The 14,444-nt window shown below is 37.9% G+C and overlaps 1 pseudogene; it reads right to left on the bottom strand.

Moving 5' to 3' along the window:
• Positions 1 to 14,444, bottom strand: part of LOC125855690 (transcription factor GTE4-like) — a 59,326-nt pseudogene that overhangs the window by 28,077 nt on the left and 16,805 nt on the right.

Raw genomic sequence — 14,444 nt, 5'->3', positions numbered from 1 at the left:
GTCGATTATTGATGGGTAGTGTTGCTCATATTGAAGATAATAAAAAAGAGTTAGTTCGAGATGTTCATAGATTGGCCTGATTGAGTGTTCGGTTAGTTGACTCTACCAAGTGTGGTGTTATGATTCACAATGGTTCATAATCGTCTTTTGTGATTGATGTGAAAGCCAAGCAAGGTCTAGATCCAACTTTGGTTGAATTGAAGGAAGCGGTGCTTAAAAAGTCCGTAGAGGCTTTATCCCAAGGGGGAGATGGTATACTTAGATATCAAGGTCGTTTGTGTGTTTTTTATGTAGACGACTTGACAGAACAGATCTTGTCAGAAGCCTATAATTCTTGATATTTTATACACCCGGGAGCCAGCAAGATGTACAGTGACTTGCAAGAGATCTATTGGTGGAATGGGATGAAGAAAAATATTGTGGAATTTGTGGCTAAGTATCCCAATTGTCACCATGTGAAAGTTGAGCATAAAAAACCGGGAGGTTTATCTCAAGATATAGTATTCCAACTACTTGGAAGTAGAAAGATTTGACCATAGACTTCATTGTTGGTTTGCCTCACACCCGGCGACAACATGACTCAATTTGGATTATTGTTGATCGGATGACGAAATCGGCTCATTATATCCCCATCAAGGTTTCTTTTTCGACGGAGGACAATGCCAAGTTATATATGAAGGAAATGGTAAGGTTGCATGGAGTGCCCTTATCCATTATCTCCGATCGTGGTACCCAATTCACTTCTTAGTTTTTGAAATCTTTCCAAAAGGGTTTTGGTACTCGTGTTAAGCATAGTACGACCTTTCACCCACAAACCGATGGGCAAGCAAAGCGTACTACCCAAACCTTGGAAGATATGTTGAGAGAATGTGTAATTGACTTCAAGGGTAATTGGGATGATCATTTACCTTGATGGAGATTGCATACAACAATAACTATCACTCAAGCATTGGTATGGCTCCATTCACGGACAGGTTCAAGGACAGTAGAATGGTCCACATATGGTAGACCCGTCCGTGGAGAATGACTTAGAAAAATAAAACTCGTCAGTTATTTTTTTCAAGGTTATATGGGTTTTTTCTTATGTATCTAATACCTAAACTAGGTCGTTTTAATCCTAATCCTAGATCCTATATAAGCCTTTTAAGCCTAAAATTTAACCATTCTAATCACTCTTTAAATTTCCCCAAATCTCTCCAAGTTCTTTCCCCAAATATTTCTCTCTAAGAGAAGAACAAGAAGTCAAGCTAAGGTTTTCAAGACCAAGTCTTCTAATCCTCCATTGATTGCAAACTTTTGGCATCAAGGTATGATAGTTTTCATCCATGGATTCCTTCCATTCATGGAGTTCCCAAATTCTCCTATTTTCAAAGTTAGAAATCCTCAATTGAGTTATGGTTTTCTTCAATTGTCATGGGTTTTCTTCAATGTTGATTTAAATGATTGAATTATGATCTATTATGCATGAATTGATGAAAGACAATGATTTTTATGATGATTCCACATGAACCCATGTAAATCCCATGTTTTCCAATTATGATGATATGATGTGGGTCTTGAACTATGAAAGGTGAATTATGGAATTATGCATGTTCTTATTGAATTGATGAGACATGAAGTATATTGCTTTGAGAGTTAAAGCATATATGTTGTTGTTGTGGTTAATTATTGTGAAAGGATTGCTCACATAACTAACTCATGCATGAATGTGAAAGGTTTTCTCACATTAAGGATTCTAAGGTTGAAAGGTCTTCTCACCTAAAATGGATCAAAGATAATGAGTTATTTTAATGAAACCTAGCTTGGATTGGTTACTTTATTGTACCTTTCCATGGATGACATGTGACTTAGCTTGGATTGGTAAGATGCCTATTATGTTGGAATTTTTACTTAGCACCGAGAGGACATTGAGATGGAGTCTCTCCCGTTAGTAGAGGATGGGTCTCTAGTAGCAATCTACTTGTCCCTAACTACGTGCCCCTGTAGGATTGTCTTAGAAAGACATAGCTAGTGGATCCACCTAAGCTAGAAGTTCATGGTCCTTACCTAGGCAACTAGAACATCTCTTTTCGGCTTTGAGATGTTGTGGAATTACCAAAAAGAAAGAGGTTGGTCGTGTGCAAATGGGTGTTAACTATAAAATATAAGTCAAATGGGTCCATAGAGAGATATAAAGCACATTGGGTAGCAAAGGGTTATACACAGACCTATGGACTTTGATTATTTGGAGACTTTTTCCCAGTGGAGAAAATGAATACAGTCAAAATCTTATTATTATTGGCTGCAGTTTTTAATTGGAACCTACAACAGTTTGATTTAAAAAAATGTCATTTTACATGGAGACTTAGATGAGGAGATCTATACGGAGGTGCCACCTGGTTTTGAAAGCAAAATGTCATTTTAAATGGAGACTTAGATGAGGAGATCTATATGGAGGTGCCACCTGGTTTTGAAAGCAAGAAGGGTATGTTGTGTTGACTGAAGAAGGAACTCTATGGATTCAAGCTATCACCTCCCTCGTGCATGGTTTGGAAGATTTACAAAGGTTTTGATCAAGCTAGGGTATCGACAAAGTCAAACAGACCACATCTTGTTCATACGACACTCAAAAACAAGAAAGGTGACAACATTGTTATTTATGTGGATGCCATCATAGTAACAAGTGATGATTCAGAGGAGATTCAAAATTTTAAAAAGTGTTAACTCAAGGAATTTGACATCAAAGAGCTTGGTAAAGTAAAGTATTTTTTGGGAATCGAAGTGGCACACTCAAATTAAGGAATCTTTATTTCCCAAAAAAAATGTGCTTGATTTGCCGAAAGAAACAGGAAAATTAGGGTATAAACCAGTGTTTTGGACGGCGAGAGGTGACAAAAGGAGACAAGGGCCTGCCTCGCCACGCGGCAAGGCGAGCGGCGAGGCGCTCGCCTTTTTGAATCGATGCGCCAATTAATACCAAAAATTAAAAATATTTAATTGCATATATAAATATCCAAAATCTCAATAGCAATAACATATATTAGCAAATATTTCAATTCAAAAACTAAAAGTAGATACTAAAAGTCTAGAACTTTAAAGACCCAATAATTAAAAAGATAATACTAGAACTCTAAAAGTCTATTCTTCTTCAAAACTATCCAACTCTTGAAGATCAACATCTTCTACATCATTATATTGCTCCTCATCTTCTTCCTCCTCATAGTCTTCATAATTAGTGTCCGAGTCCTACTTGAAGTTTAACTTGTAGATGTAGTTTCTACTCCTTTGCCCTTGTCAAGTGCTGTTGATCTTGAAGAAAGTCCCCTAAGATGATAGATACTCTCATCAGCTCCAATTGTCGTAGCAACACTACCCCAAGTAAGATCATCATCCTCATATACTAGTTCATCTTCTTGATCTTCGGGGTATCCAACTAACCATTCATTTGAATCATCAATGTTATCGAAGCGAATTGGATCAATGAGATCACGAGCATCATAACAACGTTTCAATGTTCTACTGTACTTAATGTACACTAGATCATTGAGACGCGATAGTGCAAGCCTATTCCTTTTTTGGGAATGAATCTGTGCATAAGTTATAGATTTTAACTAATAGATATTGATATTAATATAATATGGAAATTAGGATATAATTTTTTTACTTACGTGTTCAAACACACTCCAATTTCGCTCACATTCGGATGAGCTACAAGTTAGGCTTAATACTTTCATGGCAAACTTTTGCAAGTTTGGTGTTTCACTACCAAATAGTGACCACCATTCCACTATAATAAAATAAATTTAAAGGTTAATGAGTATAAATAAGTCGAATAATTTAAGTAAGAGCTAAATCAACTCACTTACCCGGTGACCTTCTGTCTCTAGCTCTTTTAGTCGGACCACAACCAAATAGTCCATCCGCCATTTTGTACCTAGGAAGCTCAGCGACTAGTAAATCTTGTATTGTTGTATCAGGGATCATCTTCTCAACACATGCATAATACTCAGTCCACAGACTCTGTAGTAAAGTTCCCTCTTCTTGAGCTTTTTAATACAATCCTGGGTTCAAAACATGGCCTGCAACATGCAAAGGCCGATGGAGTTGGTCTGACCACCTTGCATCAATAATTTCAAACACTTTCTCATATTGCTTCTTAATTCCACGAAAACCCCGTTCAATAGTTTCTTTAGCTCTATCCATTGCTTTATAAATATAGCTCATTGGTGGTTTTTTCTCCCCATCCACCAAACGAAGCACTTTTGTCAAAGGGCCACAAACTGTAAGTGCTCGAACAACATCATCCCAAAAGTGGGAAGAAATAATAAGATTGGCAACTTCTTTCCCCAAAGTTTCCTTTGCAAATTTACTTGAAGTCCATTTGATTGAGAGGACTAAAGTTCTCAAGTTTTTTCTTTGTATGTACATATCTCTCTAGCTCTCAAAGTTAAGAAGGCCGTTGCAAATCTTGTCTTGGCCGGTTTCACCAAATTTCTTTCCTTGGTGAATTTTCTCATCAAGTTTAACAACAATAGCCTTGACTAATGTAAGAATGGATTCTGATGGACTTCTTAAAAACTGTTAAAGTAAGATTACAGTAATTAGTAGCTAATAAGTATAAAATATTGACTATAAAGAAAGTTAGAGGATAGGAGAGTGATATTACCGGAAGCATATGGCTTAACCTTGAATATGTCACCAAACATCAAGTTGATGCAATGAGCGGCACATGGAGTCCAATAAATGTGTGGGTACGCACCCATCATCATGCTTCCCGCTTTAACATTCTCTCTAGCATTATCAGTGACAATTTGTACAACATTTTCCGGTCCAATTCTTTCAAACAACTTGTACATTTTGGTGGAATCGGTAGATTCATTGCTAGCATCAACAGAACCAAGAAATACACTACCGATTGGAGAATTCACCAAAATATTGATGATCATTTTACCATTTCGTGCCGTCCATTTGTCCATCATAATGGAACATCCAAACTTTGTCCATTGCACTTTATGCTCATTAACAATTTTTCCACTTTCTCCACCTCTTTTTTTAGGTGAGTAACTGTAACTTCATGGAATGCAAGAGGCTTCATTCCGGGGCCATGTTGTCCTACTGTCTCAATAAATTTATCAAATGATTTGTGATTGACACAATTAAAAGGGAGCCCTGCATCATACATCCATATCGCGAAAGCACTTACTGCATGCTCTCTTAGCATTTTCTTTGTTTCATCAATTCCTCCTCCTTTTTCAAAACCTCTTTTTTGTGTTGATTTCTGCGGAAAATAGAGATTCATAGGGCCTTTCGACACATTCCGCGTGGTGGATGATGCACCTCCATTAGAAGATATCTTTGGAGTTTTGGAGGGAGGCATCATTTCCGCATATTCATCCATATCATCAAGATCATCAATATCAATATACTCTTCCGGCTACCTCACTTGAAATTTGGGATTATTAGCGATTTTATTTTGCATATAAGCCCTTACTTCTTCTATAATCGCCGACGGACAAGCTGTACATTGTTTAACATTCTTGAAACCACCCACTAAATGTTGCTTGTGTCGAGTTATTCCACCATTAAAAGTACTCCCACAAAAGTTACAATTAACCGAATCTTTCGTTGCTCCTTGAGTACTATAATTTCATCCAATGTCCCTCTTTTTGCTAGCATCCGCCATTGAATTCAGTCAATTCACTGTTTATGGACAAATGAATAAATAGTTATAGAAGATTTTTTTTTTAAAAAAATTATAGGCAGTAAGCACTTAAGCAGTAACAGTGAACTGTGAACAACAAAACAGAGGGAAAAAAAAGAGCAGTGAACTGTGAACAATAAAACAGAGGAAAAAAATAGAGCAGTGAAGGCAGCAAGCTACTGTATCTCAGTATCTAAAAAAGAAAGAAGAAAAAGAAACGAAGAAGAGGACTGAACTCTGAAGAGAAGAAATGAAAAATGAATAGAAGAAGAACTGAAGAAGAGAATTCAAGAAGAAGAAGAAGAACTGAAAAGAAGAAGAAAAAAAAGAGGTACCTGACAGCAACTTGAGCTGAAGAGATCGCAAGGAGAAGAGACGCGAGGGGAAGAGGAGCAGCAACTCGAGCTGAAGAGATCGCAAGGAGAAAACGCGACTGAAAGTTTGAAAATAGAAAGAAAACCCTAATTTTGACTAATATTATTAAGTCAATTTTTTTTAAAAATTAAAAAACCAAAATGGCGCCGCCATTTACATCGCCTTCTGGTCGCCATTTTGATATTACCGCGCCTCAGTGAGAATGGCGACAGACAACGGCTCGCCTCACCATATCGCCTTTGGCGAATGGCGCTCGCCATTCATAACACTGGTATAAACCAGTGGCAACACCAATATCATAGATTGTGCAATGCTCCAAAACATTATGTGGTAGATAAAGGCTTGTAAACAATGGCTTGTAGGGAAATTGATTTACTTGTCCAATACAAGGCCAGACATTGCATTTGCTGCAAGCAATGTTAGCCTATTTATGCCTGATCCTAGAGAAATGCATCTACATCAAGTGGGGAAGAGTGTCATGACCCGCCACCTCATCACGCCACATAAGTTCCACGTGGCATAAAGTTGTCCATTTGGAAGCATAAGTATGCTAGCATTTATGAGAAGATTCTAGAACCATGAAGAACTTCTTGGAAAACTCTAGAATAGCTAAGAAGAATTCTTGAAAAGCCTTAGAATAGTCTACGCATGTAGAGAATTCTAGAAAAAGGGTTTATTTGTAAATATGAAGGGACTTATGTAATAATTATTATTTACACTTTGCCCCTAAGTTAGTAGTATAAATAGAGGGGCATCCATAGGTAATTCAACCAAGCAAAAGCAAACAATCTTCCAAAGCAATACAAAAGCCTTCTTATTAACTCTCTAGTGTTTCTCTTCATTCTATTAGCGATTTAGTATTAAAAGACTTACTTGAGCTTGCAAGATCGTGAAAAATTCATGAACGAGTTGTCTAGTGCCGCACGATGTGCTTCGTAGAAGTCTAAGACCGTGACAAAGTGGTATCAAAGCAAAAGTTGATACTAATGGGAATGGCAAATGAGGAGACATTAACGCTGCTAGCACTGACAACGTCAGGCAGGATGGTGGATCAACCACCAAAAAGGGAGGAAGAATATTAAGAAGAATGAGAAATTGTTGTGTGAACTTACACGAAGCGAAGCATTAACATCTCACTCACCTTCGGACACTGAGGCAAGTGATGATGAGTGTGGGGAACAACCCGTAGACATTATGCCTAGAATTGAGTGGATTACGGGGTTGACACGGCAAGGTAGGTTGTGGTGATTTTAGACAGACGCTTCAACAAGGTCGATTACAAGTTCAAGACTCTAGAGGACTTCACGAAAACATCTGCAAAGAGTTGGAGGCGCATAGGCATGCGGAATATGAGATGAAAAAATCATCTCTTCCTTGGATGTCGGCTCATGGATGCATTAAGCACAATTAAAGCCATGAAGGCCGAGATGAAAGCACTCAAAGTGGGCATTGAAGTTGGAGGACCCTCGTCGTTCGACAGATATAGAGAGGCCAAGGTTGAGGCTCCCAAGCCATCTGAAAGGCGTCCGTGATGCGCAAGAGGTGGAGAATTTCCTATGGCATTTGGAGAACTACTTCAAGTGCAACAGGGTGAAGAGTGATGAGAACAAGATCAACCCTATCGCGCTGCACCTCTTGGAGATGGCCATGCTGTGGTGGAGGCGTAAAGAGTCCGATATATGGAAGGGGCTTTGCACCATCAACACTTGGGAGCAATTTTGAGAAGGGTAGAAGAAGACATTCTTTCCCAACAACGTCATCTATGAGGCAAAACACAAGTTTAAGGAGTTGAAGCAGAGCATATGTGAAGGAGTTCACCACCCTCACGCTTCAGATTCCCAACCTCACAGATAAAGATATGTTGTTCCACTTCATGGATGGGATGCGAAGTTGGGCTAAGATGGAATTGGAGCACCAATATGTTAGGATTATTGATGAAAGTCATCACGCAGGCCGAAGCTTTGACAGACTTGAACCATGACAGAGGAAAAGGAGAAGAGAAGAGAGGTAGTCATGACCAAGGTAGAGGAAATCATGGAAAAAGCAAAGAGCAACAACCACATCCCAAGAATCATGACATGATTGACACCTGTAAGTCTGATGGCAAAAAGTTTGGACGTTAGAGTGATGTTACAGGAAAACACACACTACACACACTACAAAGGGAAACAATTGCTACATATGTGGTGGGCTGCATGGCTATGCAAGACGCCCTGAACAAAATCATCTTTGTGCCATATAACAAGAATTGAAGGAGAAAGATACACAAGAACCTAGGCAAGGTTTGGGCATGATGCAGTTGGGCCTAATTGGTGTATGTGGAGCTATCACAAAGCAATCAGAGAATCCAAAAGAATATGGTGCACAATATGTAGCTATCACGATCAATGGAAAACCCGCTCATGCTATGGTCATCATAAGTGCAGAGGCCAACATCATTACTAAGAGCCAAGCAACAAAGTTGAAGTTGAGTTACAATCCAAGTAACACTCACCTCAAGACAGTCAATGCGCCACTCACTCCCTTGTGCTGAGTCACTCATGGAGTAAGCATCACATAAGACAATGTCAAGGCAAAACCAACTTTATTATCACTCTGTTAGATATCTTTGACATAATTCTTGGGCAAGAGTTCTTCCAAAATATCACAAGATGACCGATCCTTACCTCCAACGACTCTTAGTCATGGAGCAAAAAGGATCATGTATGGTGCCCCTGATTAAGGTACTAAAGATAGAAGGACAAGCTCAACTATTGGCTATGTAGCTCATGACGGGCCTTAAGAAAGAGGAGTCAACGCTCAAAGCCACCATTGCAAGAGTGACTAAAAACAATAGTGCTAGAGCATTTTTGCCACCACGTATAGAGAAAGTACTAGAAGTGAATAAGGATGTAATGTCTAAGGAGTTGCACAAGGGCATTGATTGAGTCAATATTCTACTGGTCATGCATGTGAGAAGACAAGATTCAGTTGTTCATACAGCAACAATGTGCCACGGTCGTCGCAACATCAGGTGGGGAAGAGTGTCATGACCCACCACCTCATCACACCACATAAGCGCCACATGGCATAAAGTTGTCCATTTGGCAGCATAAGTATGCTAGCTTTTATGAGAAGATTCTAGAACGATGAAGAACTTCTTGGAAAGACTCTAGAATATATGGGAAGAATTCTTGAAAAGCCTTAGAATATTTTACTTATGTAGAGAATTCTAGAGAAAAAGGTTTATTTGTAAATATGTAGGGACTTATGTAACAATTATTATTTATATTTTATCCCCTAAGTTAGTAGTATAAATTGGGGGGCATCCATTTGTAAATCGACCATGCAAAAGCAAGCAATCTTCTAAAGCAATACAAAAGTCTTCGTATAAACTCGTGTCTTTCTTCATTCTCTTAGCGATCTAGTATAAAAAGGCTTACTTGAGCTTGTAAGATCGTGAAAGATTCGTGAGCGAGTTGTCAAGTGTCGCACGGTGTTCTTAATTGTAGTCTAAGGCTGTGACACTATGGCATAAAAGACTAGGACACACTTCTACTTCAGTCCTTAGTAAACTGTTTGCTACTGATTTCACTACTGTTGGAAATAAAATAGTAGACTGTGTAGTGTGCCCTTGTGCTAAACAGTGTAGATTACCTTTCCAGTCTAGTAGCATAAAAAGTAGTAGTTGTTTCATGTAGATCTTTGGGGTCTCTACAAGACTGATACATATGATGGGAACAAATATTTCTTGACAGTTGTAGATGATTTTTCAAGATATACATGGTTGTTTCTTTTAAAATGGAAATCTGATGTTTGTATATCCCTTCAATACTTTATGAATTATACCAAAATTCAGATTGGAAAATTAGTAAAAAATAATAAAGACTGATAATGGTACTAAGTTCATCAACACAATATGCGATCAATTATTTAAACAATTAGCAATTGTTCATCAGACAACATGGGTTTACACTCCTCAACAAAATGATGTGGCTGAAAAGAAACATAGACATATTTTTGAAGTGACTAGGGAAATTAGATTACAAGCTAATATACCTACTAAATTTTGGGGGAATTGTGTACTGGCTGTAGCTTATTTGATAAATAGGCTTCCTAAATCAATTTTAGATGGTAAATCGCCATTTACCAAATTCTATGAAAAAGGATCTATCTCTTACTCATTTGAAAGTACTAGGTTGTTTATGCTTTGCTGATATGCCTAATCATCATGATAAGCTATTATCTAGGTCTAGCATATCTGTCCATATGGGTTATTCTGAATTACAAAAAGGATACATTTTGTATGATTTAATTGATAAAGTCTTCTTTGTACTATTCAATGAAATAGTGTTTTCATTCTTCAATGGAAAAGCTACATCAGTTCCTGTCTTTAAAGACTGAGACTCATTCAGTTTTGGATTACTCAACTCATTGGTCTAGCATTCCTGTTAGTTGACAACAACGTGGTAAATATACAAGCACTGAGGAAGGGTCTAGGATAACAAATGATATAACCAGAGAGGAACATCAACATAATCATTTGATAGTTGATTTGAATGGTGAACCATTACAGTTACCTATACAGCCACCTCCTGAGAATAGTCAACCAGAAAGGAGATCGACTAGAGGCAGTAAGCCATCTATTTGGATGAACGAACTTGTATCTCTCAACATCCATCAGGATTAAAGTTATGGTCTGCAACAATACATGAGTTATGATGAAATATCAAACAAGTATAGTACTTATATAACTGCACTCTCCAACTGTGTAGAACCAAAGTCTCTTGACATCCGAAAGTCTCTTTTTTACCTTGAAAAGAACACACTATTTTCAGAAAAGTACAAAAAGTTTTCAGAGTAATTCAGAACTACTTAGTACAACTTTAGTCACTTCTTAAAGAAGTCTTTGAGAAAATATCTGAACTCAAAGAATATTGTACGTGAGCATTTCAGTTATATATATTTCTGAGAGTAGTATTGAGTACTGATAAGGGGTAAGAGTTCAGAATATTCAAATCCCATAAACTACGTTGCCTGCATAGGATAGGATTGTAGAGACATTTGGACGACTCCTAATTGCCTCAAGAAGGCCCTTTTAGTGTATCCATCAGTTTAGTTGTGTTCTTTATTACGACAAGGTATAGGACGACTCTGGCAACGTGGGTAAGACGTTGTATCATGACAAGGCTCAAAGTGATGGTTGTCGCTAGAGAAACCCCCTAGTAAAGTAATTATATATATATATATATATATATATATATATATATATATATATATATTTAGTTCAGTTCAGTATTTTCTATTATTGCATTTTATTTGTGAAGCTTAAATAATTTTATCTCATTCTTATACTTTACTTCAATTGAGTTATATTTCAGCCTCTCAGTTCAGTTATTGTTTCACTCAGCCATATAACATACTGAGACATTCAATGAATTTATGTCATTCGACCTGCATCCTTTTCTTACACATCCTTTTCTTACACAGATGCAGGTGCTCGGGATCATCAACAGGTGTTTCATAGAGATCACTTGGTCACTCGTCAGCTTTTGGTGAGACCTCCTAGCTTTTAGAGGACTCTAGTGTTTAGTTTACTTTTAGTAGTTGTTAAGGTTGTCGTGGGTCTTGTCACGACGCCTATCTTAAAACAATTGAGGCTTCTAAGATAGATAGTATTGAGAGTCTTTCAGTATTCCTATTCAAATATTTTGTTCAAACTATTACTACTTTCATTCAGTATTTTCAGACAATTTAATTGAATGATTTGACTTATTGATTTATTTTAGTTTTAAAGTCTATATCTGTTTGAGTCAGTCTTCCGCTAAGTAGTAAGTCAGACCAAGGGTTCGCTTGGGGAACAACAATTGTTCTAGAGTGCCGCCACGTCCAGGGTGTAGGCTCGGAGCAGACACTTCTACTATCAAATATACTCTTACAATAACGAAGAATCCACACAACTAAAGTTATTCATGTAGGAAATCCAAGATCATAGTCCTGAACAACATGCCCATGAAGTTATTAGAAAGGAATAATGTAGACTCATATCCTTAAATACCGACCTTATCAACATATTCATGCTAAAGGCATACCCAACTCATGTTACTTATGTTCGAATAATTGATAATGCATACAGTCTCAATGGTGCAAAGAATAAAACATAATACAATTAAGCAAAACTCCCAATGCATTGCACCACATCAAATGATGTGGTGCAATGAAAGGTGTCGTCCAAAAAAAACAACTTGTAAAGAAGGGTTCAAGAGCGGTGGGAAGGTCTAAAGAAGGGTTCAAGGCGGTGGAAGAGTCCACAGTCAGTTAACTCATCCTTGAATCCAAGTCTTTTGAAAAATATTCTCAGGCAAGGGTCTAAGGAAGGGTTCAAGGAATGTGGAAGAGTCCACGGTCAGTGAACCCATCCTTGAACCCAAGCCTTGTGAAAAACATTCTAAGGCAAGGGTCTAAGGAAGGGTTCAAGGACGGTGGAAGAGTCCTCGGTCAATGAACCCATACTTGAACCCAAGCCTTATGAAAGATATTATAAGACAATGGTCTAAGGAAGGGTTCAAGGACAGTAGAAGAGTTCACGGTTAGTGGACCCATCCTTGAACCCAAGCCTTGTAAAAAATATTTTAAGGTAAGGGTTCAAGGACGGGGGAAGAGTTTACGGCCAGTGAACCCATCCTTGAACCCAAGCCATGTGAAAAATATTCTAAGGCAAGGGTCTAAGGAAGGGTTCAAGGAAGGTGGAAGAGTCCACGATCAGTGAACCCATCCTTGAACCCAAGCCTAGTGAAAAATATTCTATGGCAAGGGTTTAAAGAAGGGTTCAAGGACGGTGGAAGAGTCCACGGTCAGTGAACCTATCCTTGTATGAAAAATTATTCTAAGGTAATGATTCACGGACACGTTCAAGTACGGTAGAATGGTCCACGGATGGTAGACCTCTCCGTGGAGATTGATTTAGAAAAATAAAACACGTCAGTTAAGCCTAAAATAATCCTATACCCTATATAAGTCTTTTAAGCCTAAAATTTAACCATTCCAAATCACTTTTTAAATTTCCCCAAATCTCTCCAAGTTCTTTCCCCAAATATTTTTCTCTCTAAAAGAAGAAAAAGAAGTCAAGCTAGGATTTTCAAGACAAGTCTCCAAATCCTCCATCGATTGCAAGTTTTTGGCATCAAGGTATGATAGTTTTCATCCATGGATTTCTTTCATTCACCGAGTCCCCAAATTCTCCTATTTTTGAAGTTACAAATCTCTAATTGAGTTAGTGTTTTCTTCAATTGCCATGGGTTCTCTTCAATTTTGATTTAAATGATTGAATTATGATCTATTATGCATGAATTGATGAAATACTATAATTTTTATGATGATTCCCCATGTACCCATGTAAATCCCATGTTTTCCAATTATGATGATATGATGTGGGTCTTGAACTATGAAAGGTGAATTACGGAATTATGCATGTTCTTAAGGGATTGATGAGACATAAAGTAGATTGCTTTGAGAGTAAAATCATATATGTTGTTGTTGTGGTTACTTCTCTAAGATTGACCTTTGGTCGGGTTGTCACCAATTGAGGGTGAAAGGAGATGACATTCTGAAAACGGCTTCTCGAACTCGGTATGGTCAATTTGAGTTTTTGGTAATGTCATTTGGTTTGACTAATGCTCCACCAGGTTTTATGGACTTAATGAATAGGGTGAAGATGAGCACATTAATCACTTGAAGATTGTGTTGCAAATCCTCAAGGACTAACAACTTTGCAAAGTTTAGTAAATGTGAGTTTTGGTTGAAGTCCGTAGCTTTTCTTGGTCACATTGTTTCCGGAAAAGGTATTGAGATAGAAAGAAGACAAATGCGGTCAAGAGTTGGCCTAAAACTCTATCCACTTCGGATATTAGGAGCTTTTTGGGTTTAGCCGGTTACTATAGAAGGTTTGTAGAAGGGTTTTCGTCGATTGCCTCTCTATTGACGGCGTTGACCCAAAAGAAAGCCAAATTCTTATGGTCGGAAGCTTGTGAGAAGATTTTCAAGAATTGAAAGATAGACTTACTTCCGCTCCGGAGTTGACTTTACCAGAAGGGACCGATGGTTTGGTCGTTTATTGCGATGCCTCGAGAATTGGGTTAGGATGTGTCCTTATGCAAAACGGGAAAGTCATTGCCTATGCTTCAAGACAACTTAAGATTCATGAAAAGAATTATCCGGCCCATTGCCTTGAACTAGCGGCGGTTATTTTCGCCTTAAAGATTTGGAGGCATTATTTGTATGGTGTTCATGTGGATTTATTTACCAACCACAAGAGTTTGCCATATGTGTTTAACCAGAAAGATCTAAAACTTCGCTAAAGGAGATGACTTGAATTATTGAAAGACTATGACATGAGTGTTCTCTATCACCC

The sequence above is a fragment of the Solanum stenotomum genome, chromosome 1 (genome assembly GCF_019186545.1).
Source record: "Solanum stenotomum isolate F172 chromosome 1, ASM1918654v1, whole genome shotgun sequence".
NCBI classification, from domain to species: domain Eukaryota; kingdom Viridiplantae; phylum Streptophyta; class Magnoliopsida; order Solanales; family Solanaceae; genus Solanum; species Solanum stenotomum.
This window is presented reverse-complemented; position numbering and strand designations above follow the sequence as displayed.